This window comes from Triturus cristatus, chromosome 2_1 (genome assembly GCF_964204655.1).
Source record: "Triturus cristatus chromosome 2_1, aTriCri1.1, whole genome shotgun sequence".
Lineage (NCBI taxonomy): Eukaryota > Metazoa > Chordata > Amphibia > Caudata > Salamandridae > Triturus > Triturus cristatus.
The window spans coordinates 859,009,946-859,037,781 of record NC_140581.1 but is presented as its reverse complement, the minus strand read 5'-3'; the positions used below and the strand labels follow the sequence as shown (position 1 = coordinate 859,037,781).

The 27,836-nt window shown below is 46.1% G+C and overlaps 1 protein-coding gene across 1 annotated transcript in view; it reads left to right on the top strand.

Moving 5' to 3' along the window:
• The window catches only part of DMRT1 (doublesex and mab-3 related transcription factor 1), a 765,474-nt gene that overhangs the window by 548,428 nt on the left and 189,210 nt on the right, over window positions 1-27,836 (top strand). The window lies entirely within an intron of this gene.

Here is a 27,836-nt window from a genome sequence, read left to right as displayed (position 1 = left end):
GCTTACTAAGGGAGGTGGTGTATGCTAAAACCAGTCAGTATTTTTACTTTGAAAAGGAAAAAAAACACTTTATTCTGCACCCTGCTAACTATTACAAGTAGAATTGGCTTTGGAAAAGGGCTTTTTATAATTAATAGACCACGCCTGTAGGCTTTGACAGCATGCTGCCACGGTCAATAAAACGCTGCCTGCAAGCTTTGACAAGAGGTTTTCATAATCAATAAGCCACTGTCTATTGGCATAACTAGAGGTTTGCATAATAAACCACCCTTTGTCTACTGACTTTAACAGATGTTTTTCCCTAGTGAAAGGCCGCTGCCTATTGGCTTTATCAAAAGCTTCTTCACAATCAGTAACCCAAGGCTTAGATGGCAGGGCTTATGTGGCACACGAGGCGAGTAAAGATTTGATAGCTTCCTTCCTGGCAAACTTCTTACAAGCATGCACACAAAGGCTCCCTTGATACGGAGATTTAATTTAAATTGAAATATCTTTACAACTACTGGATGTTTTGGGTGCAGGTTGTGGGGTTTGAAAGTTTAGTAACTCACTCGCGACTCCACTGAACACTCCTAGACCATGAAGTATATATGAGGTCCTTTTGCTGGCACTCAAAGGCACAGACTGAAGATTTTAGGCAAGTCAGCTCAGCACAGTTCCTTGTAGAACTGAACCCTCCGCCCCGCCTCACAGTTTTACAGATGATTCCCTGGTCTTCTGCCTAGCTTCCTCAGACAGCAGACCACTGGCTGGCTCTCAAGGACACCAGCCCTGAAACTCAGAATTCTTAACTTCCACACTGCGGTATCCAGCTTTTACACTGGTCAGTGAGAAATCTCTTGAACAGTGAGTTAGTGTTTCTGTCCTGTTTTTAGGTCTCGCCTAGCGCTGGAGCGCACATGCACTTTTCGCTCTGCGAGGCTTATTGTGATCGAGAAAATTTCTGTAGTGGCCTTGTAGCCACGCCCATCATTTTGATTGGCTGGCGTCATCATTTATGTTAAACGCTGGCCTACGATTGAAAGTGAGGCTTTTTTGTTACCGCCCTGTCTCCTTCTGCGATGGCCCATCCGGACTGGATTGTTTGCTTGTGGAGTGACACGGTCTCCTTCATTACTCAGTGTAGGTCCTTTTTTTTTCATTAAAGTGAAAGTGTGATGGCGACAGCTTGTTTTTGTTTCCAAAGTTTACAGCTATCTCGAGCTCCAAGCCACAGTCGCAGCTCAGGACATTCAGTCGCTCGCTTGCTGTGCACGAGCCTCAAAGAAAAACAACAGTAGGGGGGAGTTAAGTCTTCTCAGTCATTAAGACAAGGGGACCAGCTCGCGGGCAAGTCTACCACGTTATCTATTTCGTCATTCGTTCTTCTCTGCCTCCCTGAGCAAAGTCTTCGCAATGGACCCCTCTTGCTGAGAACGTGATGCTTTTGAAGATTGAAATACTCGTGTGAACACAGTGAGCTTTCGTCGCCACCCGACTGTCTTAAAAGACAATAATATAGCTTCGGAGTCAGTGTAAAATACACAGGCCTGACCCACAAGTGTATCTCTAGTGCTCAGCGCTCGAGTAACGACGTACGAGACGGCTCTGTTATCGCTCAAATTCCTACGTCATCCTTTCGTTTCATAACGCGGTATTACATTTTATAAAAAATTAGGCAGGTTACTGCCACGTGTTTTTGGCTCCTCTGTGTAGAGCACCGGCATTCATTTTATAGCATCTATTTAAGTCAAACCTGCATAAAGCTGATACCCAGAGCTGGAACACTAAGGGCTGTGCCGTGGAACAAAGATTCCTATTTTTTGTGTTTTTTTGTCCCCTTGAGTATGTTTTCCCTGTTAATTTCCAAGAGGATAAAGAAAACGTACTTCTTCGCACTGGTGCCATCCCTGACAGGACAAATCCTTTGAATAAATGCTTACTTTGACACAAACACGCAATCTAACGGTGTTTAGCTTTAGCATCACTTTATTCTGATAGTAGTTAGTAGTTCACATCTGTAATCGTTTGGTAGCTAGCTATAAAAAAGATGGCAAAAACTGCAGCAGCAAGCTCGATATTATTTTATTTAGAATGTTCATACATGTTGGTTGCACCAAAGTGCCTTTTTTCACTTTCAGGAAGATTATGTCATTATTATTCTCTCTGTAAATAAGCATGAGAGTTTATTTGTATTTTTTTGCTTTGTTGATTGTAAAGCAGACCATTTCAGGGGTCAAGACCCTGTACAACAGTAGGTCAACATAACAGTCAAAATGAATACAGTAAGTTGCTATATTAGGTGGCACCTTGTAGGAGAAGAATAATGCAAGAACAACGTGTAAGTGGTACTAGCACAAGAGAAATGTTAATATTTAAACATAAAACTTTGACCATCGCAGGCATGCTAATTGTGTGGGCAAGAAAGTGTGCCTGTCAGTAAAATGGCGCACGAAACAGTGTTATAGAAGGCACACCAAGTTTTATCAACAGTGGTTTACATATTAAGTAGAATAATAATAAACAATTAGTATTTTCTCCTAGTTGACAGGTTATTGTATGCAGTACGTATAATTGCTCATTGTTAGATCAAGCACAGCTAAACCTAAAAGTCACAAACTGCGCTTCAATGATAAAGAGGGGTGTGTAGATTTCGGTCTCTGGATGGTAAAATCTGCAAATTCCAGTCTGGGTAGAAGGGTTGGTTGGTGAATTAATCCATCAATCAGGAATGGTAATGCAGTTTGTATTCTAAATGCTGGGGAGGGCAGTCTAGGCAGTCTGGATAGAGACAAGGAGCATTGCTTGGTTAGCTGGAAGGCAGGGCACCAAGGTGCTAATGGCTGGATATTTATGTGGCATGGAGACAGACTGGGCATCAGGTTTCGTTATTTTTGTGTAGTCCGCATTAAAAGGCTTTTGGATGTGCTGGGAGCTTGGAGTCGGGTGAATGGCTGTCAAGGACCACTAGTTCCAGTTCACAGTTTGTCCTTAGCGGGCACATTTTTTAACAAGCATTTGCTATGCAATAGGTCTCGCATTTATGCGAGTTTAAGCTATTAGCATTGTAAATAACAATGCTTTTTATTTATGTTCTAAAAGCGAAAACAAAAATAAAAGGCATTGTTATTTGCAATGTTAACCCCTTCGCTGCTGCGGACATTCCGCTGCAGCGCTGGGGGGGGCAGGGGGGCAGCGCGGCGGGCCTGTGCTCATGACGGAGCCGCTCCGTCATGAGCCACAGTTGAGCTGTGCTCATGACGGAACGGTTCCGTCATGACTCCGCCCATTTGTGTTGTCGCCCCGCACAGGCGGGGAAACAGCGCCGCGCAGGCGGAGCGGCCGCCGACAGGATTGTCATGACGGAACCGTTCCGTCATGAGCACACGGCAACCGTGGCTCATGACGGAACGGTTCCGTCATGAGCAGGGAAGGGGTTAATAGCTCAAACTCGCCTAAATGCGAGACCTATTGCATTGCAAATGCTTGTTATCCTTGACAGATAGATTCAGATTTGAACTCCAGAGCCTTTCTCTGTTTTGGATGAGGGCTGGTTTCAGGGCCAGGGATATCTCTGATACGGGCTGTCCAGCCACATATCGTTGAGTCTGCTGATTTGGCAGGAAAGGAGTAGAGCTTGGTGTGCTTTGACATGGTGTGGAAAACAAAAGAACACAAGAGAGAAAAACATTCTCGCTGTCCAGTGCAGAAATCTGTCTGCAGTTATACTGCCAGAAATATCTGAAGAGGAAGGGGTAGTGGCGCCTGGGGCACTTCAAAGGGAGGTCACCACAATCCTCATTACACCTGGCTCACTTCAAAGGGCAGACTGTGGAATGTTCCAAGGCCTCCGTCAATCCACAAATAAACTATGCAGTATGGCCCCCATTCTCCTTCTTCTCAGCCGTCCTCACACCAGTCACAAAATGGTTTCCTGTCCCAATGCAACCAAACACCATGGTTACTCTACTTGATACAAGTAGAAGAAACAGGCATGCTCTGTACATGAATGGAGCAAATGAACCTGTTGAGGGGATTAGGCAGACCTTTTACTAGGAGAAGAGATTAGGCATTTCTCCAGTGAAATGATAATAATAATAATGAGATTTATAAATCGCATAGTTAACTTCAGCTGCCGTGCCCCAGCGCTGGGGTATCAGTCCTATAAACCAGTGCACGAATATGAGAATCCTAACCTAAGTTAACCTGAAAATCCATGTTTTAAAATTCTTGCATAAAGCTATTTCAGATTTTTCTTGCTTGAGCCAAAGGGGTAAGGAGTTCTACATTTTGGCCGTCAAGTAGTTGAAGGAACGCTCTCCAATATGAGCTCACTTGATTCTGGGGATGCATGCATGAGAGGCGTCGGCTTATCTCAGATTTCTTTTGGTAAGGTGTGATCCGAGGGTGAAGATATTTAGGGCCTTTATGGTTGGGAATCTTGTGGCAATAGCACATGGCTTTGAAAGACACCCGATGCCTTAACGGGAACCAGTGCAGCATTGCTAAAGCGGGGTTTGATGACGAGCATCTAGACAGATTTAATAGCAGCTGAGCTGCCATATTCTGCACCTGCTGTAGTCTTCCTAATTGTGCCTGTGACACCCCGAGATACAGGACATTAAAGTAATCCAGTCTCGTCATGATTAAAGACTGGACCACTATCTTTCTGACTGCTTCTAGCAGAAAAACAAAAAATGTTTCAAGGTCTTTAAGATCTCAACGGTTTGCGAGACTCGTAATTTGATTGTCAAAAGATAATTCTGAGTCAAACCAGATTGCTAGGTTTTTCACTTTTGGCTTAAGTGTAGAGAACTACTTGCCCAGAGAGCCAGGTCACCAGGCCGTTGACCACATTTTAGGGTGTTTTCCAAGGATGAGGACCTCAGTCTTTCTTGCGTTAAGCTTCAAACAGCTCAGGCCTATCCATTCGGCCACCTCTGATAAGCAGGACCGGGGCTTCCCCGCTGCATTAGAAGCATCTTGAGACGGCGTAATTATCAGCATGAAATCAAGGGAGAAAAGTATCCCTTCCCTCTGATTAAAATCATTTTTGCCCACCATTGCCAGTCCCTTTCAGACAAGGAAGAGAACAGTGGTCACTCTCAAGTGGGGCTGCCCTTTGTGTGCTTCACCTGACCTTAGAGCTACGCTCGGGGTCTTCGACCTTGATTTTGAAAAATGTGGCTGGAATATACTCCGACTTTCCAGGCATTATAGCACAGCGCAGGGGTCCACAGCAATGCAGGATCATGTGCATCCCATCAATGGTGATTCTGATATCAAAGAATGATGTATTTGTCTGATATTAGGTTCCTGATGTGAATCTGTAGTCCAGCCTCGGTCGGTAGTAGGAGTTCCTGCAGGGCGGTGACGTCGGGAGGGGGAGGGGCAGGGTGGGGGGTAGTAAACTATGGATTACGGAGGTTTACAGGTAAATAAACATATAAATTAATAAAACGAATTTCGTTGCGTGCACTGCATCCCCAAATGCGATGCAGTGCACGCAACTAAATTCGTTCGTGGCGGCGGATGGGTGTTCCGTGCTAAGGAATGCGCCTGTTGGTCCAGGGAACGCCCTTAGACCAACCAGAACCGTCGACCTAACGTCTTCGGCTTGCACTCCAAGGACTTGGCACCGCGACCCTACAGCTGAACCCGGATGGTGGTTCGAAAAACAAACCTTCATTGAATGGGTTCAGAATTCACGGAACCAAAGCGTGTACACATGACGTTTGTGCCAAATTTGATGAAAATCACAAGATTTAAAGTGATTTTTGGTATTTGGCGCCCATCTTGGATTCCTATTAGACTACATGACATCCTAAGCAAAATCCACTTGGGGTCTTGCTCTTATATGATTACTGTTACAAAGACGAATGTCTGTACCAACTTTCTATCACAAGATTTTCATTAGAAAACAGGCTTAACAGTCGTACTATATATATTTGCATGGATCGAGTGACTATCTTGGCTACTGCTCGTGTTTGCAAAATAGATTTCCAGTGAGGCCATCTGCTGGTTCAAACCAGTGCCAGATGGCATGAAAGCATGATCAAACTCATGAGCAATAGCTTTTTTCTCATCATGCTCAGTTTTAAAGTGGATCCTTGTCTCTTGGAGGGACATCTGTTACAGTGCATCCTCAAATCTAGGAGACTCTTTAATCTTCAAGTGGTTTTTGAATGAATATGTTTTGCAATATGACTTGCTGTCTTTCTAGATACTATGGAGAAGGTCTCTCTGGAAAACTTGCAGATTAGCAATTTCCCCCTTTCGCTTTCTCCACTGCAAAATCTTTATGTGCTCTTGAAGAATCCTCTGAACTCTTGGCTCTATGTGGCATTGTGTCCTCACAGGTCATACCATTTGGTTAGAGCACCCTTCTCAAACTCTGCTGCAATGTCTCCAACTGATTCAATCAATACTACCTGTGCACTCGTCAGACCTCCCATTGATTATTCTCTACTAGACCTTGACTCTTCATCTTTTTGGGCTCTTTATTACATTGAAGTCCTGATGATGATCATGTATCTTTGAAGGGATCGAAATGTGTCAACCTTTTGATATGAATTGGTCTTAATTGAATGTCTTTGTGATATACGGCTGTACATAAGTAAAACAATTGTGATACACATCCACATTGCTTTATGACCCCATGTGTATCACACTTGCTTAAGCACCAAGCCTGTGTTTTTCTCTCACTGGCACTCTCTCATGAATATAGCGTGTTACAATTTATTTCCCCTTGATTGGTTATTACATTTGGCATACTTGTATTACGCCATTGTTCCTTAAAACTTTATTGATACCCCAGGTCCCTAGTCATAGCGATTCCAGGGTTCCTCCCCTTGTGATGTAGACATCTTCTTCAGCTCTGGCACCTCTTACTGCAGGCTCTTGGGCCAGTGCTGAAACAAGTTATGCCTATGCGGCAAGTGGAAAAGGAGGAGTAAGTGCAACAGCAACCACTATGCAGTGCTTCATTACAAGGCCTACCTTTACTTCTATCGAAGAAACATTTTTTGGATAAGTAGATATGAAAGTATGAAAACAATAAAATGTTACTATGGATGTCCTCCATTGCTAGTTAATTTCTGCAAATTTAGAAGCTTACCTCTAGCTTTATGCTAAATATGTTTTTGCCAGGAAGATGACCAGGTTTAAAGCATTACTGGGAGAGGACAAAGGTGCACTATCTATTGTATTAATTGCGCAGTTTGTAAGTTTGTTTTATGCCGAGTGCAACATTGCATGTTTCACGCAAACTATTTTACTTTATGAATTAGAAGAGGCAATTTTATTAACATGGGGCCTAATTTAGAGTTCGATGTATTGCAGGTGCATTATATCCAGTGGCACTTGTAAAATGGCGGACGGGATATGCCAGATGTACATAGGCACTTGTACAGGCAGTTGGTTTCAGTTATACAATATCTGATGATGTGTGGTAGGTCTGGTGTTCTAACAGGTACCCTGTCAATACCGAGCTGTCTTGCGAAGATTTTATACTTGTTTTATTGTATCTGACTCCTTCCTATCAGCGTCTCAAACTTGTGTAGATGTGATGATTAAGTAGTGAAGGGGATGTAGCTGTAGTAACACTGGGGAGGCCGGTCTTAAACTGGGGTTACAATGAGGGGGTGGGGGTGGAGGTGGAGGGGAATATATATGGATGAGCGGGCACTGGTTTGCCATGCTTGTATTTGTGTGGGTCGGGTGCAGGGGGGTTAAGTTTCAGTAAAGTTCAGAGGAGGCTGCCTGTGATATCTGCTATTTACGTCATATGTGTTAGTCTAGCATGTGGAGTCTCTGTACGTGTTTTCAGGAGTAGGCGTATTCGGTGGTGCTTGCAAAGATCGTGGCGACGGTGGGGGGACCCGGCATGTTCTGAGATATGTTTAAAGGCTTGTAGGAATGCCTCAGACTTCTTCATATGGGTGGGCGTTTTTAAATTGCAGATAGCATTTTATAGTCTGCAGGTAGTAGGGCGATAGGCCGATAGTATCTTAGGAGGCAGGGGTCATGGTCTGGTTTTAGGAAAGATAGTGATTGGGCAGAACCATGTGTTTATTGTTTCTGATAGCAATAACAAAGCAATTCTGTTGCTGCAGACACTGTACCCGTACGGTTTTCTATCTTGCCCATCATGAACCCCCACAAACACCTTAAAAGGATACACACCTCAAGTGGGGGAACTGCTGCATAGTGCTCTCCCATCCCCATAATACTGAATGCTGTGTTGCTACTCCCCCCCAGCTATCACCAGGTGTGTGCTGGGACTCAATGGAGGTGGAGCAGCTGCTGCAAAGTGCTCCCTCACCCAGTGCTGTAAGTTGCCATAAGTTGGCAGGGTATGCTCAGACGTGAGTCCCTTGCTCACTTTGCCACTGGATTCAAGCAAGCCTGGCTGAAGACGGTTGAAATGCCAGAAACCGGTCCTAGGAAGCTTGTTTCCGGTCCAGGGAAGACATGGCTTGGCAGTTCGGGCTGGACTGTTCCCATGAGGCACAGGGTCAGACTGATTTGCATATGGCCATGTCTGAACTGGGGTGGCAGAGTGGGCTAAAGAACGGTGATGGATTAAACCCAGATCAGTTGACTGGGGGTGAGTGCTTGCAATGTTCAACACTCCGTCCATCATTTCCTTTGGTTGTAATTAATTTACTGTTCAAATTACTCATGCTTATTGACTCCCATTGAGACATTGTTGTATGATATTGTACTCACCCAGGCCTCAACTGGGTTTATGGGTTTCTCTTGTTGTTTGTTAACTCTGAGATCTCAAGCCAAGCACTATGGTTGCTCCCCTGCCCGGCCTTCAACTAAATACCTATCGGAATCCCAAACCCAGCAGGCAAGATGGGCCACCTGCAAGTGAGGGGAGCTCTGCATAAAGCTCTCCTACCCCAAGTACTTGCCTGTCAGGACCCTAAGTCCCAAATACAGTGTTGTTTCCCCCGCCAAGCCCATCACCTGGTGCCTGCGAGGGTCCCAAGCCTGGCACACAGATGGCCCCAAGAGAGTCTAGGAGTCGACGGTAGCCTGACAAGACCCCCCTGCCGGCAGGCAGTGCTTCTTCCTCTTCTCCTGTCTCTTGAGGTCTGCCTGGACCCAAGCACCAGCAGGCAGGTTGACCCTTGTAGGCATAGGTAGGAGGAGACAGTGCTGGGCAGTTTACCTGTGCTTGGCTGATGCCCTGTGGTCTGGTTTTTGTGTGTAGGGTCCTCATCCTTAGCGAGTGGCAGCAGTTCAAGTAGGCAGCATTAAGCATTGCTTTTAAGTGCTGAAGGAAGCCGTTGATGCACCTCTCCCAATAATGCCACCTGCTGTGCAAAACAATCGTGTAGGTAGCATTAGTGAGAGAGACTGACAGGGCTTAAAGTATGTCCTTTCCCTGGGCTTTTCCTCTGTTCTGCAGCTCCTGCCACTGTGCACGGATACTAGGTTCCTCTAGTCTCTGTGCTTATTGGTTTCAACCTTGAACCTCTGATTTTCATCCAATGGGTGTTTACTGGTGAAAATCGATTTTAAACCAAAATGAGAGAGCTTAATCATACCTCAAAACATTTAAAGAGGGAGCGAAAAAAGCGTGTGTGTGTTATGACGGCTGACAGATCTCATTGATGCATCATGGCTTTAAGAATGGTACCTGAATGTTAAAAGAAGCAGTAGTATTGCTCCTTATGAACAAAAAACAGGCAAAACCCATTGGATCTAAGTCAATATCATGACAGTTAATGTGTCCAACCTTGATGATTGGATCCTGGAAGCGGACAAGTTTGACCTGGGTTGAACTGTTTTTGTTGGACGTGTTTACAGCTTTGAACACTATTAAATGTTTGCTTCTAATATGAAAAATTGTAGGGATGAGTATTAGTGAAACGGTGCTCACATGGTTCAGCATTTTTACCAGTTCATATGATTGCAGGGGGTGCCATAGTTAGTGGTACTCAATAGTAGCTGTCTTCCCCTTTGCTGCATGTTTCCCCGCTCTGCTCCTTTAGATTCCATCCACCATCTAACATTCATTGAAAATCCAAGCTCAATATCCAGTTTGCAGTATTGCAAAACACACAAGATGATGGACGGAATGTTGCACATTGGCAAAACATTCACCCACAGTCACAGATCTGGGTTTGATCCATCGTTATTTTGCTCACCACGCCACCCCAGTTCAGACATGGCCATATGCAAATCAGTCTTGACCCTGTGCCTCATGGGAACAGTCCAGCCCGAACTGCCAAGCCATGTCTTCCCTGGACCGGAATCCTAGGACCGGTTTCGGGGTTTCACCCCTCTTCAGCCAGGATAGCTTGACTCCAGTGGCGTAGTGAGCATGAGACCCACGTCTGGGCATACCCTTCCCACATAGGGCGAACAGCAAAACACACAAGATGATGGACGGAATGTTGCACATTGGCAAAACATTCACCCCCAGTCACAGATCTGGGTTTAATCCATCGTTATTTTGCTCACCACGCCACCCCAGTTCAGACATGGCCATATGCAAATCATTCTTGACCCTGTGCCTCATGGGAACAGTCCAGCCCGAACTGCCAAGCCATGTCTTCCCTGGACCGGAATCAAGCATCCTAGGACCGGTTTCTGGCTATCAGCCGTCATCAGCCAGGATAGCTTGTCTCCAGTGGCGTAGTGAGCACGGGTCCCACGTCTGGGAATACCCATCCCACTTAGGGCGAAAAGCTTTACAACAAAGAAATGATGGACGGAATGCTGACAATGCAGACATTCTCCCCCAGTCAAGAGATCTGGGTTAAATCCATCGTTCTTTTGCCCACTACGCCACCCCAGTTCAGACATGGCCATATGCAAATCAGTCTTGACCCTGTGCCTCATGGGAACAGTCCAGCCCGAACTGCCAAGCCATGTCTTCCCTGGACCGGACTCAAGCATCCCAGGACTGCTAGGTCAGACTATTGTAATATCCTATATCTAGGAACTAATATGACGGTAATTAGAAGACCCCAGCTGGCCCAAAATGCTGAAGCAAGTTATTCTCTCTCCTGAAGTTCTGCCTGGTCTCTAGTGTCATCCAGGGATTGCATTGGCTCCCTGTGTACAAGCGTGTCCACTTTAAGGTCCTGTTCACGACCCATAAGATCCTAGTCTCCCAGCCTCCCCCCCCCCCCCTTTTGTCCAGTCTGCTTCTTCCGTATCTACCACCTTGGGCCCCTGCGCTCAGCCAACCTTAATTTGTCCTGTGTTCCACCTGTTAAGAGAGTAAGAGCAGGTGGCCACGCTTTCCGCACCAAAGCACCTGCTCTTTGGAACACACGGCCCTTATCTGTTAGGATCATGCAGAACCATTGGTCATTCAGGAAAGCCCCGAAGACCTGATTGTTCTCTGTTTAATGCTCTTGCTGCCCTCTCTGTCTGTCTTTTTTTCTGCACTGGAACGCCCCGCTGCTGGGTCAGCCATGCACTTTACTAATTCTTTAAATTAGCAACTTAAATATGTATCCCCCTCCTCCGTTTATAAGGTCGTGTGTGACCCTGAGAGTAGCACCGCGTGTACCTCACAGTTAGCATCCCCAAAGCAACAATTGCAAGCTGGACAGAAGGTTCTGCCTCCCCTGCATGCTGCCTAACCTACCTCGAGGTCAGCTCGACGGACTCTCAGCCTGCGGTGCAGGCTGCACGTCCCGTTCAGCACGGCCAGGGATGCTCGCACCACCGCGTGCAGCTAGCAACGCCTGGTCAGCCTCGCAGGACTGAAGCACTGGGTGGAGGCGCCCTGCCTCTTCTGGCGCAGCAGGCAACAAACTCCATGAATATTTGTAACGCCTGTGGAAGTGCCTAACTGCCAACAGTTAGATACAACTGAGTAAGCAAACTGTACAGATTTAGTATTTCCTCGGTTACATTTGTATAAAGGAGGCCCTCATTGTGGGCTGGCATATACGTTCAGTACCTATGTAGTTCTCTCGCTGTCCTGTGCAGCTGCCCATCCTAGTAGGAAAGCCGCCCAAAGCTCCTACTAGCTTGTATTGGATACCCTAAAATGAAACTGCATCCGGGTTCCTGGGTTCAAAGGTTACTGGCTCGTCGATATGCATCCCATTGTTTGGCAGAATGTGACCGTCCCGCGGCAGGAAATGTTTGGGCCTAGCACAAGTTGGATAACCTTCAGGAAAACTGTGCTGTCCTTCTGTCGCGGGCGCTGTCTTTGAAAATTGCCTCCAGGGTTAGTGAGCTCGAACAGTTAAGATTTACAAACAATGATGAAGCTTGTCACGCATCTTTCACCATTCATCACCGGGGTGCCGCGGCTGGGCGGTGAAGTGTTCTTCATAAAAACCAGCTCAGTGTGAAATACACCTCTCCGCAGTGTTTACTGCTCTCAGGCTCGTCAGCGGCCCCTTATAGTAAATCCAGATTGCCATGTGACATTACAGTATATCACTGCAGAGCGCGCTGGGGTTTACACCGGCAAGGAGTGCAGTTCACACCAGATGAGATGTCCAGATTGAGTTATGTAGGAATTTGGCTGTTATATGGGGATAGCTTTTGTTTTCCGAGCGCTGAAAGTTTGCTTCTTTTTGTTCCCCTCGCCGCCTAAATCATCGTTGCTGTTGTCGTGGTCGCTTCGGATATTTATTTTAGCAATTTATTATGTTGATTGTGTTTTAGTGTTGACCAAACTAAGAACAAATAAATAACAGCAGAAGGACTCGGTCTGCACTGTCCTGGTGAATTTTTAGAAGTCCCTGGTGATGCTGGCGGGCGGGGTTCCCATGGGAACAGTTACCAGAATAAGTGCCACCGCTGAGGTGATTTGTTGGGGGGTGGGGTGCCATTAAAAGACGAACATGGCTCATTTGCTCAAATTGTATACATTATGATCTCCGGTTATCGGTAGGTTTTGCTTTAGAAAGATTTATTAATTTATTATATTTAAATCGGATTTTGGGTGGCGTGATGATTGTCCAGAAGAAGTCCATAGGGCTTTACCAGGACAGTAAATGATGGTATAGTTGGTGGTACACCAACAGGGATCCTGGGGCAACAGAGTGGTAAGTAATGTACAAAAATAACTTATCGCACAGTAACGTGCACACAGTAAAGGGAGGAGGGTGTGTCTGCTTCTTTCTACTCATTCATTCTGCTTTGAGGTAGGCCGTACCTTTTTATGGTGCTATTGAAAAATAGAGAATCGCAGCTTTACCCTTTTTTAACCCGCGCGCACTTTGCAGACATCCCCAAAAGTTAAGCTAGTGTTGAATTGGAGTTGTGTCATTGTGTGCAGTATACTGATGCTACATTCTGGGTAAGTGGGTTTGGCCACTAACATATGAGTAAGTGCGAGTCAGTACTTTGCATACCTGACACATGTTTAAATTATAGTACACGTATGACTGAAGCAAACAGGGCTCGATTTCACTGAGTGCCTTAAATGGAAGAGGTGCCCTGGCTGCGTCTGTTCCACGTGCTGGCGGCTCCGGAAGGTGCAGCTGTAGCTGATTGGTCTTGATGTTTAAAGAGGCTGATTGCAAGGAGGACCCATGGAGGGCTGGGGGTGTCTGAGGGTTGGAAACTCTTAGAAATGAGCTTAGTATGTGCAGGTTCAGCCGTGGTTACAGATGATTTCAACTGAACTACTGGCAGGCTGAGTGCTTATTGCCTGCCTTATCAAATGGATTCAGTGTAAAACAATAGCAATGTCGCCTGCAGAAATAAATGCTATTTTTGTTTATTGCGCCCTGGTAACAATTCTTACGCAGCAAGCAGGGGGAATAGTCCAAACCCATCTCTATATCAGGGGTGCAGCTAGACCCGAACTTCAGATGGGGCTAACATTCCCAGCCATGGCCCTAGCAATGGTCGCACATGGTGCAGCAGTCTTTTTTTGCGCCCCTCCCCCATTTTCTCCTTCTACATGAATTCTCTCACTACCACTCACAAACATGTCTATAGGACCTTTCTGGCAAACATTTCATTTTTTACAGTGCTACTCATAGTTTACTCACACTCAGTTCTGTTATCTGCCTGGTACACATTCTTTGTAGCAGGTACATTTACCCTCTGCGCTGTGTGGTTGGCAGGAGTGCCCATGTGAGTGCACGGTGAGCGATGCAACAGTGTGAGAGTAGGGTAAGAGGAGTGACTGCAGGGTGAGTGAGGTGACCATATGAATTTGGGTGCGGATGTAAGTGCAGAGTGGGACGAATGAATGCATGGTTAGTGATGGGCTTGTTTGAGTGATATTGAAGAGTGAGCAGTGAGGGGGACAGGGGAGTGAAGTGTCCCATGAGTGCAGGGCGAGTAGTGTGCTCGTGTGACTGCAGGGTGAGGTACACGGTGAACAGCACATGGGCATTGTGAGTGCAGTGTTCACTGTGAGTTCAGGATGAGCAGGTGAATGTGTGAGTGCATGGTAATCAGTGTGAGTGTATTGTGATCGCTGTGAGTGCAGGTTGAGAGCGAAAGTGAAGGGCGAGAATGAGGAGTGAGTTGTCTGAATGCAGGGTGCATTCCTAGACACTTGAAGTAACTTAGTATGTTATTGACCGCGGCGTAGGGTTTCAGATATAAGTTAAACTATTGCTATTGGGGCATTATTCAGGGATCGAGGTTGGAGGAAATAAATAATGTGCTGATCCTGCAACAAACTGCCAGTCTTATGGTTAGGGTTGCCAGTTCATTTTGATGTCCCAGACAGTACAAAAATAAACAGTCACCTAAAGCTGTATTTTCAGCACTTATCTGTGCATTCTTCGAACAGCAAATAGAAACAGAAATCACTTTTAATTGTGTTCTAGGGCTGCCTGAATGATCCATAACTGATAATTAAAGGGAACAAAGATAAAAAGGTCACATTACAAATGAATACATTTTTATTTATTTATAACCCTATTTAGGTGAGGATTCCGATCCTGTAAAAAGGCCCTATGAATCGTCGTATGGAGCGTTTTCTCCCTACGACTCGTACCCGGTAAACTGTCCATACAACCCAGGAAGTACGATTCGTACAGAAAGCCTATTTCCGTACGAATCGTACAAAAGACCGTACGGGTAAAAAAAAACTACGAATCTGATCCGGAACAGCCTGTATGCGACGTCCGTACGTATGTAAGCAGCTTTTTACGGCCCAGCAAGTACGATCCATCCCTACGGCACTCCGTACTGCTCTTTTTTTACGGGAGCCAATAACAGCCGTAAAAGCTGAGTCCCCAGGGGTACGAGTCGTACAGGCGCCCCCGTATGTACGCACCGTCTCCCCCGTATGGATGCACCGTACCCCCGTATGTACGCACCGTACACCCCCGTATGTATGCACCGTACCCCCCGTATGTACGCACCGTACACCACCCCCGTATGTACGTACCGTACCCCCGTATGTATGCACCATACCCCCCGTATGTACGCACCGTACCCCTCCCGTATGTATGCACCGTACCCCCCGTATGTACGCACCGTACCCCAACCCCGTATGTACGTACCGTACCCCCCGTATGTATGCACCATACCCCCCCGTATGTACGCACCGTACCCCCCGTATGTACGCACCGTACCCCTCCCGTATGTATGCACTGTACCCCCGTATGTACGCACCGTGTTTACATACGGGGGTACGGTGCGTACATACGGGGGTACGGTGCGTACATACAGGGGTGGGGTACGGTGCGTACATACGGGGTGTACGGTGCGTACATACAGGGGGTACGGTGCATACATACGGGGGTACAGCGCGTACATACGGGGGTGGGGGGTACGGTGCGTACATACGGGGGTGGGGTGGGGGGGCCTGTACAACTCGTACCCCGGGAACAACTTTTCCCGGGCTACGAGTCGTACAAACTTCGCTTCGTAGCGGGTAGAGTCATTCCCCGTGTACGGGATGTTTTCCGTACGATTTGTAAATCGGATAGTCGGTCCGGATCGTACTTGTACGCTCGGATTGTGTTTTTACGAATCGTATGGAAAAGTGTCCGGGTACGTCTCGTACATTTTTTCCCGCTACGATTCGTACGGATCGGGCCGATCCGTATGTACTTTTTCCCGTACGAATCGTACTTCACGAGTCAGACGTGACTTGTACGATTCGTACGGAAAAAAATACAGATTTGTTTTTTAACAGATCGGAATCGGCACCGTACCCCCCGTATGTATGCACCGTACCCCCTGTATGTACGCACCGTACCCCCCCCCCAGTATGTACGCTCCATACCCCCCGTATGTACGCACCGTACCCCCCCGTATGTACGCACCGTACCCCCCGTATGTACGCACCGTGCATACATACGGGGGTATGGTGCATACATACGGGGGGTACGGTGCGTACATACGGGGGTACGGTGTGTACATACGGGGTGGGGTACGGTGCGTACATACGGGGGTACGGTGCGTACATACGGGGGGTACGGTGCGTACATACGGGGGTGGGGGGGACGGCACATACATACGGGGGTGGGGGGGTATGGTGCTTACATACGGGGGTGGGGGGCTGTACGACTCGTACCCCGAGAACAACTTTTCCCGGGCTTCGAGTCGTACAAACTTCGCTTCGTAGCGGGTAGAGTCATTCCCCGTGTACGGGACGTTTTCCGTACGATTCGTAAATCGGATAGCCGGTCCGGATCGTACTTGTATGCTCGGACTGTGTTTTTACGAATCGTATGGAAAAGTGTCCGGGTACGTCTCGTACAACTTTTCCCGCTACGATTCGGATGGATCGGGCCGATCCGTATGTACTTTTTCCCGTACGAATCGTACTTCACGAGTCGGACTTCTCTTGTACAATTCGAACGGAAAAAAATACGGATACGAGTCGTACGGAATTTTTTTTAACGGATCGGAATCAGCACCTTAGTGTCAAGACAAGGTCTTTGCAGACTCTTTAAATAACACATGGCTGGCATTTTTCTTTTGGCAACCCTACTTTATATTACTTTTCATGAAATGCATTACCACACTACTGCAGTAAATGTAAAATAAAAATGTAAGGAATAAGCAGAGTGGGGGCCCAGGGACTACTGGAATCAGAACAAAATCCTAAGCCTTGGTAACCAGTTTTCAATGGTATGTAAATATGCAAATGGTCTTTAAAGACCTGTGAAAGACTCTGACGTGCCAGAGATAAGACTCCAGACACTGCCCAGCCGAGCCCACAGCAGCTCGAGCTACAGCAGCCCTGGCATGAGACACACAAAGGGGGGGATGGGGCTGAAGCTCTTTTAGCCCTATGGCCATTGTTCTCCCGCTCTATATGTCAGTACTGTGTTTATAGGTGTTTTTCAGTGGTGCAAGGGGCAAAGCCTTACATTTAAATGTGACTGAAATTTATGACATACGCAGTGTTATCTGAGGGCGCTGCTCTCTTCCGTGATGTAAATCAATAAAGTGGATGTACAGTGAATACAACATATAAATGTTGTGTTCACTGTACAAAATATTGACTTAAAAATATATATGAAATAAAATGATATATAGTAAATATATTAAATATTAATATTATTTGTAACAAAATAAATTAAATGTAATATACATTCTAACTAAATATTACAAATAAACTTAATTAAAAAATATAAACACACAAACATAAAAAATTATACATATACATATATTTACTTTAAATAATTTATTAAGTATTATCTTTATTTAATTTTTAAACTTTAAAATTATATAAAAATGATATATATCAATAATTTAAAATAAAAAACATTCTATAATAAATTGAAACATTAAACTATTTAAAAAAAAATAACAGTAGAAAAAGTGTTGGATAGAGGAATAATTACATTTACTATTCCAACTCCAGTGAGTGCAACAGTAGGGAAAGTGTTTAACGGAGGGGTAAAAATTACTATTCCCACTCCAGTGATAGCAACAGTAGGAGAAGTGTTGGCTAGCGGAAGGGAAAAAATTACTATAGTTTTGCAAACAATATTTTACACTTCGATATTTTAAACATTGATATTACTTACCTAAACTCAATATTCTTGACCCTGAGAATTTGACTGTCGAAATTTATGACCCATGATATTTTTGACTCTATATTTGTGTAAACCAATATTTTTGATTCAATATTCTGTCCCTGCACCATAATGAGGTAGCAATACCAATGATGTAATCTTAGATAATGATGGGATGGAGCTAAAGAATGTCAATCAATCAATCAGGGGTTTATATAGCGCGCAACTCACCCGTGAGGGTCTCAAGAGCTATGGGGGGGGGGGGGGGGGAGACGGCTCCGGATCAGTCGAAGAGCCAGGTCTTGAGGTCTTTCCTGTACATGTGCAGGGTCAGGGAGCGTCTGATGTTCACCGGGAGCTCGTTCCAGGTCTTGGCCGTGATGTATGAGAAAGCTCTTCCTCCGGTTTTATTCCTGCGGATACGGTGGACCTCTGCCAGGGCGAGGTCGGCGGAGAAGAGGTTTCTCTTGGGTGCGTGGAAGGAGACTCTCTCGTTGAGTTATTTGAGTCTGATGTTGTTGAGGGCTTTGTAGGTGTGGGTGAGGAGTTTGAAAGTGACTCTCTTCTCAACAGGGAGCCAGTGGAGGCCGCGTAGGTGTTGGGTCATGTGCTCGTGCCGTGGAGTTCCGAGGACGAGTCTGGCTGCGGCGTTCTGGATGGTTTGGAGTCTGTGTAGGAGAGTTTTGTTGATTCCGGCGTAGAGGGCGTTGCCGTAGTCAAGTCTGTTGGTTATGAGTGCGTGGGTGATGGTCCTTCTGCAGTTGGAGGGGATCCATTTGAAGGTCTTACAGAGGATGCGAAGGCAGTTGAAACTGGTGGAGGCGGCGGCGTTGATCTGGCAGTTCATGGAGAGGGAGGAGTCAAGGATGATGCAGAGGTTCCGGGTGTGGTCGTGGGGGTGGGTGGGCTCCCGAGGGCGGATGGCCACCAGGTGTTGTCCCAGGCGGTGGAGCAGGGTCCGAGGATGAGGACCTCGGTCTTCTCTGAGTTGAGCTTCAGACAGCTGTCCTTCATCCAGGCTGCCACATTCTTCATTCCTTCCTGGACGCAGAGTCTAGTGTCTTCGGGATTCTTCGTGAGGGAAAGGATGAGCTGAGTGTCGTCAGCATGGGATACGATGCTGAGTCCGTGTTGTCTGACGATGGCGGCGAGGGGGGCCAAATAGATGTTGAAGAGCGTAGGGCTGAGAGATGATCCCTGGGGACTCCGCAGTTGATATCGGTGGGTTCGGATCGGAAGGGAGGGAGTCTGATCCTCTGCGTTCGACCGGAGAGGAAGGATTGGATCCAGTCGAGGGCGGCTCCTTGTATCCCTGCGTTGTGAAGTCTGGCTCTGAGTGTTTCCAAATGACCGAGTATGATGCAAGTTAGGCGATAGGAAACCCGACCAAGCTGTGCAGAGCAGAATTGTACGTTTCTAAGGGCCACGTTTACAAACAACCGAGTACGATGCTGGATTTGGACAGCCTTTCCAAATCGTGCCGTCCGACTTGAATCGGCAGTCGGAATCAGACTTTGGGTGCCCATAATGGGCCCCACTGCACCTGGAGCCTTCCCAATCGGGCTCATGGTGGTACCCATGAGTCCTCCCTTACCAGCCATGCACAGTGTGGCAGGAACCAGGGTGTACCCGCCACAGTGTGGACGATTTTCCGCAGCCACCCCTTTCTTCAATGGGAGCCTATGCATTCGGTCGGAACAAAGGCTCCCATTGAAGTCAATGGGAGTCCAACCAAATCGTATCTGGAAGCATCCGGATGCATCGTACTGGTCGGTTGGGCCCTCCTTATCCGATTCGGTTGGAAACCATTCCCAAACCCATTCAGTTGGGAAGCTGTCCGACAATGGAATCGGGCCCTTAGTCAATTGAATTCCAATTTCTATTGCTAAAAGCGTGTACCATCAAGGTTCGAGTCTTCCTGTTGAAGGGGAGGGTTACTTCTTTTGGATACTGACTGTGAAGTACTAACGTAGCTGATTTTTAGCAGGTGTATCTAATCCTACTTCTCAATTTGTCACCTCCCCTTACCAGCTTTATGTCTCCTGTCCCCTGTTTGTCGTATACATGTTTTAAGTTAAACTGTGATTCCGTAACAGTGTCCCTCACAGGGACCACTGTTATCAATTGCCCTCGTGTCCATGTCTTGCTCTGACTATCTCCTTTGCAATTTATCGCTGATTTTTACGGTACTGAATGGACTTCTGCGTCGTATTCGTAGTTCAGGCTTTTGTGGTAAGGATTGTTAACTATTTGAAAAGGATCCTCGTACTCTTCATTACCACTATTCATGCCTTCATTACACCCCTGGGTACAAGTGCTTATTTTGATCCTTTTAGCTTTAACCACTTTCTTTACCTACAAGGCCACTATTGATCGGTTTTTACTAATACATATAACCACATTCACCCAAACATAATTCATTTGGCCTTTGTGTGAGTACTAAGCCTCATCCTATCTCCTCCTTTCATCCATAGTCATAGGATTTAAGAGGCTTCTTCGTTACTATCAGATAATCCATTATTGACCGATTCCTTGGACTTCTAGTGCGCTGACACCCAGCAGTCGGCTAGCTCCTCTACTTAGCAGCAGTTGGCTCATCACCCTCGCTAGCCTTTTCCAACTTCAGGTAGACTCCTTGATTTACATCTTTAATTAAGAACAATTCAGGATTAATAGGGATGCCATTCTCTGAGAGACCCGCTACATCTTGCGTGCAACCTCCTTTTGTACCCCCTCCCCCCCCCCCCCCCCCCCAGTGCAGCGACCCCCCCCCCCCCCAAACAAGGGGGGCCAGCAACGGGCCCCCAAACCCAATCCTCACCAGCCTTTCCATGGCGGCGATGGAAAGGCCTCTTCAAACCCACATCATAATGTGGTGGACGGTGCCTGCTAGGCACCGCCACCATATCAGTGGCCCTGCTCCACCCGCCAGACAATCGGTGCGATTGCCTAGGGCGGTGAAGCGGCGGACGGACTTTTCGTCCACGCGGTACCCACCGCCATTCTAATTTGGCAGAGGGTAAATCACTGTGATGGCGGAAGGACCACCGGCCAGGTGGTGGCGGGCCATCCGCCATCATAATGTGCCCCCTTGACTTTATAAACCTGAGCATCCTCCCTTAATTCCTTTACAGACTCATTTAAAGGGCCCATGGTCTATTTGATGTTTTCGCCGTAGTATAACTAGCCTAATCATCGTTTTTCGAATAGCCTGAGTAGCACACTAATTTTAATAATGAGGACAAAAATAATCAAACCTTCAGTCTTTCCTGATGCTGCCAAACTCCCTATTTGTACAATACCAGTATGCTAATATAATTTAGTGTAGTTTACAGCTTTGTGGCATCCATTTACTTCCGGAGGCCATGAACTTACCATTCTTCCTGGCCACACAAATCCTTGTGCGGGCTGGCGAAATCTGGGGCCCGGTTCATCATGGCGCACCAAGACCCTTGGGATACTCTTAGAAATCCAAATTGGACCAGTTCAGTTTCTGCGCGGCTGCTCGTGTTCGGTATTACAGGGATGGGATGAAAACGCCAAATAAAAACAAAGTAGCAAGACTCCACCATACATAGTACACTTCTACAGCGCCACTGCCTTACACATTTTGCAAATTTTGATAAGTTGTAGGTCCAAATGTGTTACTCGAATGGGTCCTTATGCTCTACCTTGCTTATACCAGTCAAGGAATGAGTCAGGTAATGACTTAGCAGCCAGACTCAAGCAATTTCAGCACAACTTGAAGGGGAATCAGGTAGAGGAATGGAGCGGAGGAAGGTGAGAGCAGGGGATTAATAAAACCGGATTCTTATCTGTCTTACCATCACCAAGAATCCTCTCAGGTCGCCAGGATCTTTTTATCTGCTAAATAGTGTAGAGGGGAGGAAATCAAATTTCAACACATAATCAATCGAATCGAATTTGAAGTCTAAAGAATCACTGACTTCAAATCTCTAATTTTAGGGGTTTATTACAAAGCCAAAATAAATTGCACATACAAGCACCTCAGCGCGAGGTTAAGAACATAAATTGGCACTAGTACAAAGAAAATCCTACACAGGAGTCTCATCCGACTCAGAATAAGAGTAGTCAGTTCCAGAAGCATTAGACAAGCAATAACGACTCCAATCTGTATATTAAAAGTCATTAACCTAAAAGGAAATCAGTTAGTCTATCCCTACTCTTTCTCTAAGGTGACATCCCTACTTAGCATTTTCCCTAGGCAAGAGAGTAAAAGGTGTCAGAAGTGAAGACTTCCTTAGAAGTACACTCACTTTGTCGAGAGCTCGTTCTAAGGTGCTCCTTCTAGCTTCCCATCTAAACCTCAACTGCTCAACCACAGGGCACTGTCCCTAATTCAAAATCCCAAAAGCGTAGCACACTCCCTCCGGCACACCTCTCCAAACAGGTCTTCTTCCAGTGTTTTTCCACTGAAACTTGTATCCCATCCAGCGAGGGTTAGCTTGTCCTTGGGTCCCAGGCACCTTCTTCGCCGAAAGGATCATCCCTGCTTTCCAGTATACTTCCATGTTGGCTTCTCATGCCACCCTAACTCCTAAAACAAAGGGTTAGTTTCTCTAATGAGCTAGGTGTCCTTGCACCTGCAACAGAAACATGGGAACAAGAAACTTTCCACTTCTCTGAGACTTTCTAACATCTCTGAAACCCAGAGCCTAACCAAGGGAAACCATTCGCGGCCTACAAGATTTAGCTAACATAAGAAACAAATAGGCCTTTCTCTTAAACAATATATGCGATCAGGCCTATACACAATTTAAACACACATTTCTAGAATCACACTATAAGCATTGATGTCATTACTCTTCATATATGAGGAAGCAAAACTACACGTGCAGACTTTAATATGGTGCACGTTTAAACCTAATGCATCACATTATACGGGAACCAATTTATTATGCGTTGTCCTAATACATTTTCAATCAAACACTACATTGAGCTTCATAAATGACTGGTTTACATTTCTAAATCATTTAAATATATGCTGCTTTTAGTATTAAAATTCTAAGTCACACGTTAATACAATTCCACTAAATATATGGATGCGGACTAACAGTGATTATGATGCACCCCTAAAAATTTCAGAATAACATGGCGGTCTATCAGGATCGAAGGAGAGCAAGCTACACCCGCTACTAAACCGGCCACCTCCACACCTCTCCACCCGTACGCAGTAAGTACCTGTTGCACTATGCTCACCCCTAGCCCCTTATGTCTCTTATGCCTCCACATCCTTCCTTGTAACAGTCGCCTGTATGGCACATTCTTGCACTTCCTTGTGCTGCGTGAACAGCAGTGTACTGCCAGCACCCAGTTCTTCTGACCTTCTGTAAAAACGACATTGCTCACCAAATCGAACCACGAATTACAAGCCTTTCTGGCCTCACTGGTCACCAACCCCCTCTGAGCACTGCAGGCTGCATCTCAATCCGCTACTCATCTTCTCTTCCGGTCCTGCTGTCTTGCTCCACCAGCCATGGCCAGGCTAAGCTGGGACAAATCGAGCTCTCGTCCATCCCTTCCTCCTCCTCAGCAGCACTGCTGGGCTTGGGCTGGAGCTTTGGGCTCATCAGAAATGCAGCCCGGGTGCGTTATGAATGTGGTGCGGTCCGAAGCCGGCGGTGGGATCCACCATTTAGCAATCGAGCAGGTGTGGTTCAGTGCAGTGCCCGGCACTTGTGTTGGAATCCGGTGTTCTACGTTCAGCACGTCGCGTTTCGGCATCTCCTGCATCTCCAACCTATTCTTGCAGAGATCCAATCACTGTCTCTAAGGAAACCTCGAATGACTGAGCAACAGCCAGACTCTAACCGTGATCCCAAATAAGTTGGAGCCAACATTATAAAGGAGTGCGAAAATGTATAAAAACAAATTTAGTTGTCCAAGGAACAAGATAATTCAGAAATACATTTGTCCCATAAAAAATCCACTTCCCCATTTTGGGGCCATCCAGTAAGGTGACAAATGTAGCAGCATTCTCATTATTTCAGAGTTCTAATAATAGTCTCTCCGATTATGCCAGGGCTAATGATATATCATGTTTTAGATTCCAGCCATGTTTCTGAGTATTCTACCTTTTTGAATGTCTTTTTACATGAGCCCGAAGTAGGCAAGAAGCAGTAGTTCCAGGGTTTTGCACACCCACGAACATATATATTTAAGGGTATTCACAAACTCCTCTCCAAACTTTTCCCACAGTAGTAATGGTGGGAAATGTACTCCTAATAAAGGCAGGACTAAAACCTTTTTCCATGATAGAAAATACTGGATGTAGAGAACGTGAATTTGCAATCACTCAGCAGATTTTCACATACGCAAATATACAAATGAATAATTCCTCGTCAGCAGTTCCTTGAAGCACTCCCCCTAATAATAAAGGGATTGAATTATTGAACCATCGATACAAGTTTGGGCAACTCATATACGGGTGTAAATCTTGCCTTAGTTGCAGACAATCCTCTAAGCCTTATAGGAAACTAATGACTAAAGGATGTGTGCTTTAGGAGGTCAGGCCTACTCGTACAGTAGATAAAATAAAAATGAAAACTTGTTGTTTTTGACCCTAAGCAATATGGGCCAGTTGGTGGTTGACATTAATTCCGTGCTATGTTTCCAAGGAGTCAAAAAATGAGCCAAATTTCTTGCAGCTGAAACCAAACCCAGCCTTACTATCAACATCAGCGAACTGCTGGACTACCCTTCCTTCCTGAGTGTTGTCATTCAACTAACCTGCTACATAATTGAAAACTCCCGACTAGCTGACCAACTCTTCAGTTTAGCTTTCGGGGAGAACACAGCACTGAAACTGCTACATTGAATGTTTTTGACATAATCCATTGTATCCTAGGCGGAGGTGATTTTATTTTTGCCTTCTTATATGACTTGTCAGCAGTGTTGGACACAGTTTACAAATCAAAAACAAAATAAAATCCTGTACCAAAGAGTAGGCTACCTCAATCAAGCCCTGAAATGGTTCCCTTAATCTGGTGGCACATTTCAAACCAATAAAATAGTAAAAATGTGCATCCATACCTCAAACTCAACTGCAATATCTTGTGGAGTTCCTCACGGAAAGTATCTGAACACATCTCACAGTAGTTTTAGGGCCAAGCCTAAGCGCTTGAAAGGTCTAACTGACTTGCATTACCTTAAAAATGATAGACTAAAACAACTTTGTCATCATGCTTGAGTACCCATACCTCCCTCAGACACCCTTCTTGGAACCCATGGCCCTATGAGGTTGGGGTCAGCGGGTCACAAGCATGGGTCTTTTGTGATGTATCCTAAACATTGCCAACCTCTTGCGCGAACCAGACTTGGGGCAAAAATTGTCCATGGAAGGCCTTTATGTGTCAAATTGTTATATGTTAAGATCTCCTACAACATTAAAAAACACAACTGAAGGAAGCGAAACCCCACCACGATGGCAACCATGGCCACTGTTACTGGTCCTCACGTGTGCACCTGATCTGACAAAAGAACCCAAACCCTGTGGATCATGTTCTCACCATGTATCATCTTGTAGGGATTGAATTTGAACGTTTTTAAATCCACCCATTGAGCCAGCCAAATGAGAAATACGCCTCCCAACTTGCACATTAAGGGACCTGGGGTTGACCTCACTATCCCAGTACTTTCTTGGGTTCATACCCAATCATGCCACCTTACCAAAGGAAAATAGGTTTTGTAAGGTCCTGGGTTGTTTTAAGACTGCATTCAGCACAATCTCTCTAGAGCATTATTGTTTTTATTATTGTTATTATATTATTATTATTAGTGTGCAGTATTGTTATATCAGTAAAACTGCATGTCTGTGCAAATTTAGTGGCTATTTCAATGGAAAATGTGCTGTCTGTAAACGATAGTACGTTACCACATGATGCTTTATTTTATTTCTATTAAAAGATCTCCTGCATCTTGTTCATTAAAGCTAAGTTGGTTGCAAAAGTTTGTCATGCTTAAAAGTGGGACGTGGTTCTAACATGTTTGGGAATGGCTTCTCTAGAGGAATCTACAATGTCATAATCACCTAAGTGAAAAATTAGTACACCTGGGAGCATGTGCCTCGCATGATGCTAAACTCTCATTGCTGTTACAGCTGACTCAGTCCAAAAGCTGAACCACTGGGCTTGTAAGCCTGGTTTATGCCTTCTCGCTCTTTTCATGCACTTATGTGGCCTCTCTCTCTGCAGTACCCAAACCGTCCACATGATGCAAAACTCAGCAGAAGAGATGACCGAACATAATCAACAGCTGAACACAATGGAATCATTGTGAATCTGGATGGTTGAGTACTTGCAACATTACAACTCCATCTACCAATTCTTCTAGTGTCCTGTGGCTCTAGTCCCACCCCTGCTGCTGTGATTAGGTCCACTACCCTAATGAATGAGGGGTAAAGTGTCTAGGGTCGATCTCCGCCCTCTCCAGTGCCAATGAGCATACCCTTGGATATTGAAAACAGGACAGGAAGATGCTGTCTTCACAAATAAACGGAGAATTTCCTGTTCTAGACCTGTGCCTTCTCAATCTGTTCCTGATAAAGTTGAAGTTCAAGGTGCTCATGCTCGTGCAAGTCCTGTCTGCCCTAAACCCAGGAGACTGGATGGTATCGTTGGACTTGCAGGACACATTTTCTCGCATCCTCGTCCTGCCTGCCCAAAGACGTTACCTGCAGTTCACGGTTGGCCAAGAGCACTTTCAGTTTGTACTACTCCCCTTTGGCCTTAACGCTCTCCTTGGGTGTTCACGAAAGTGATGGCGTAGTAGCAGCTCACCTCCGGAGTTTGGGGGTTCTAGTCTTCCCCTACCTCGACAATTGGCTGTTGAAGGCGGGCTCGCCACAGGCAGTTGTCTCCCACCGCTAGACCATGACAAACTTTCTGCATTTACTGGGGTTCACCATCAACATTCTGAAGTCACACCTGACTGCATCTCAGACGCTCCTTTTCATCGGATCTGTTCTGCACACTGTGCAGTTCTGGGCTTATCATCCCAAGCAGTGAGTTCAGAATATTCAGGCTATGATACCGATGTTTCAGCCTCTAACTTTGATTTTGGTGAGATTGACGGTGAGGCTGGTGGGTGTCATGGTCTCCTCATCCTGAAGGTAAGACTTGCCCGTTGGCATATGAGGCCTCTGAAGTGGAACTTGAACATCAGGGGAATCTCTCCGACGTGGTCCAGATCTCTGAGGGAACTGCAAAAAACTTTAGTGGGGGCTACCAAACCGCAATTTGGTCAGTGGCGGCCCCTTCTCCCTTCCCCAACCAGACAGATGCATCATTCCTGAGCTGGAGTGGCACCCAGACTCCACATCAATCTCCTGGAACTTTCGGCAATCCCATTGGCATTGAAAGACTTTCCTCCTTTAATCAAGGGAAGGCTGGTTCAGGAGTTCATGGACAACATTACCGCCATGTGGTATTGCAACAAAGAGGGCGATGTGGGGTTATGAACCCTTTGTCAAAAGGCTTTGCGCCTCTGGACTTGGCTGGAGTACAGGGGCATTTCCCTTGCGGTTTAAAACCTTGCGGGCTTTTTGAACACCAGATCAGGCAAAGTCAGACGCTGATGCCTAGGTGATCACTAATTGCGTCGCCTTCCGGAGGAGGCACACAGTTTCTTCCAAGAGTGGGGAGATCCTTGGTTAGATATGTTCGCCTCTGTCAAGAATGCACAATGTCAGCAGTTTTGCGTACTGGGAGTTTCCAAGGCTGATCCCGCTCACAGGCACTCTTTGTCTCCAGTGGGGCTGCAGCTTCCTGTGCATCTTTCCCCCAATAAGACTCCTGCCCAGAGTTATCAGGAAGAACCAGGCCCTAGTCATTCTTGTTGCTCCAGATTGAGCACGGGGAGTCTGGTAACCCAAACTGTTGAGCATGACCACGGCTTCTACGA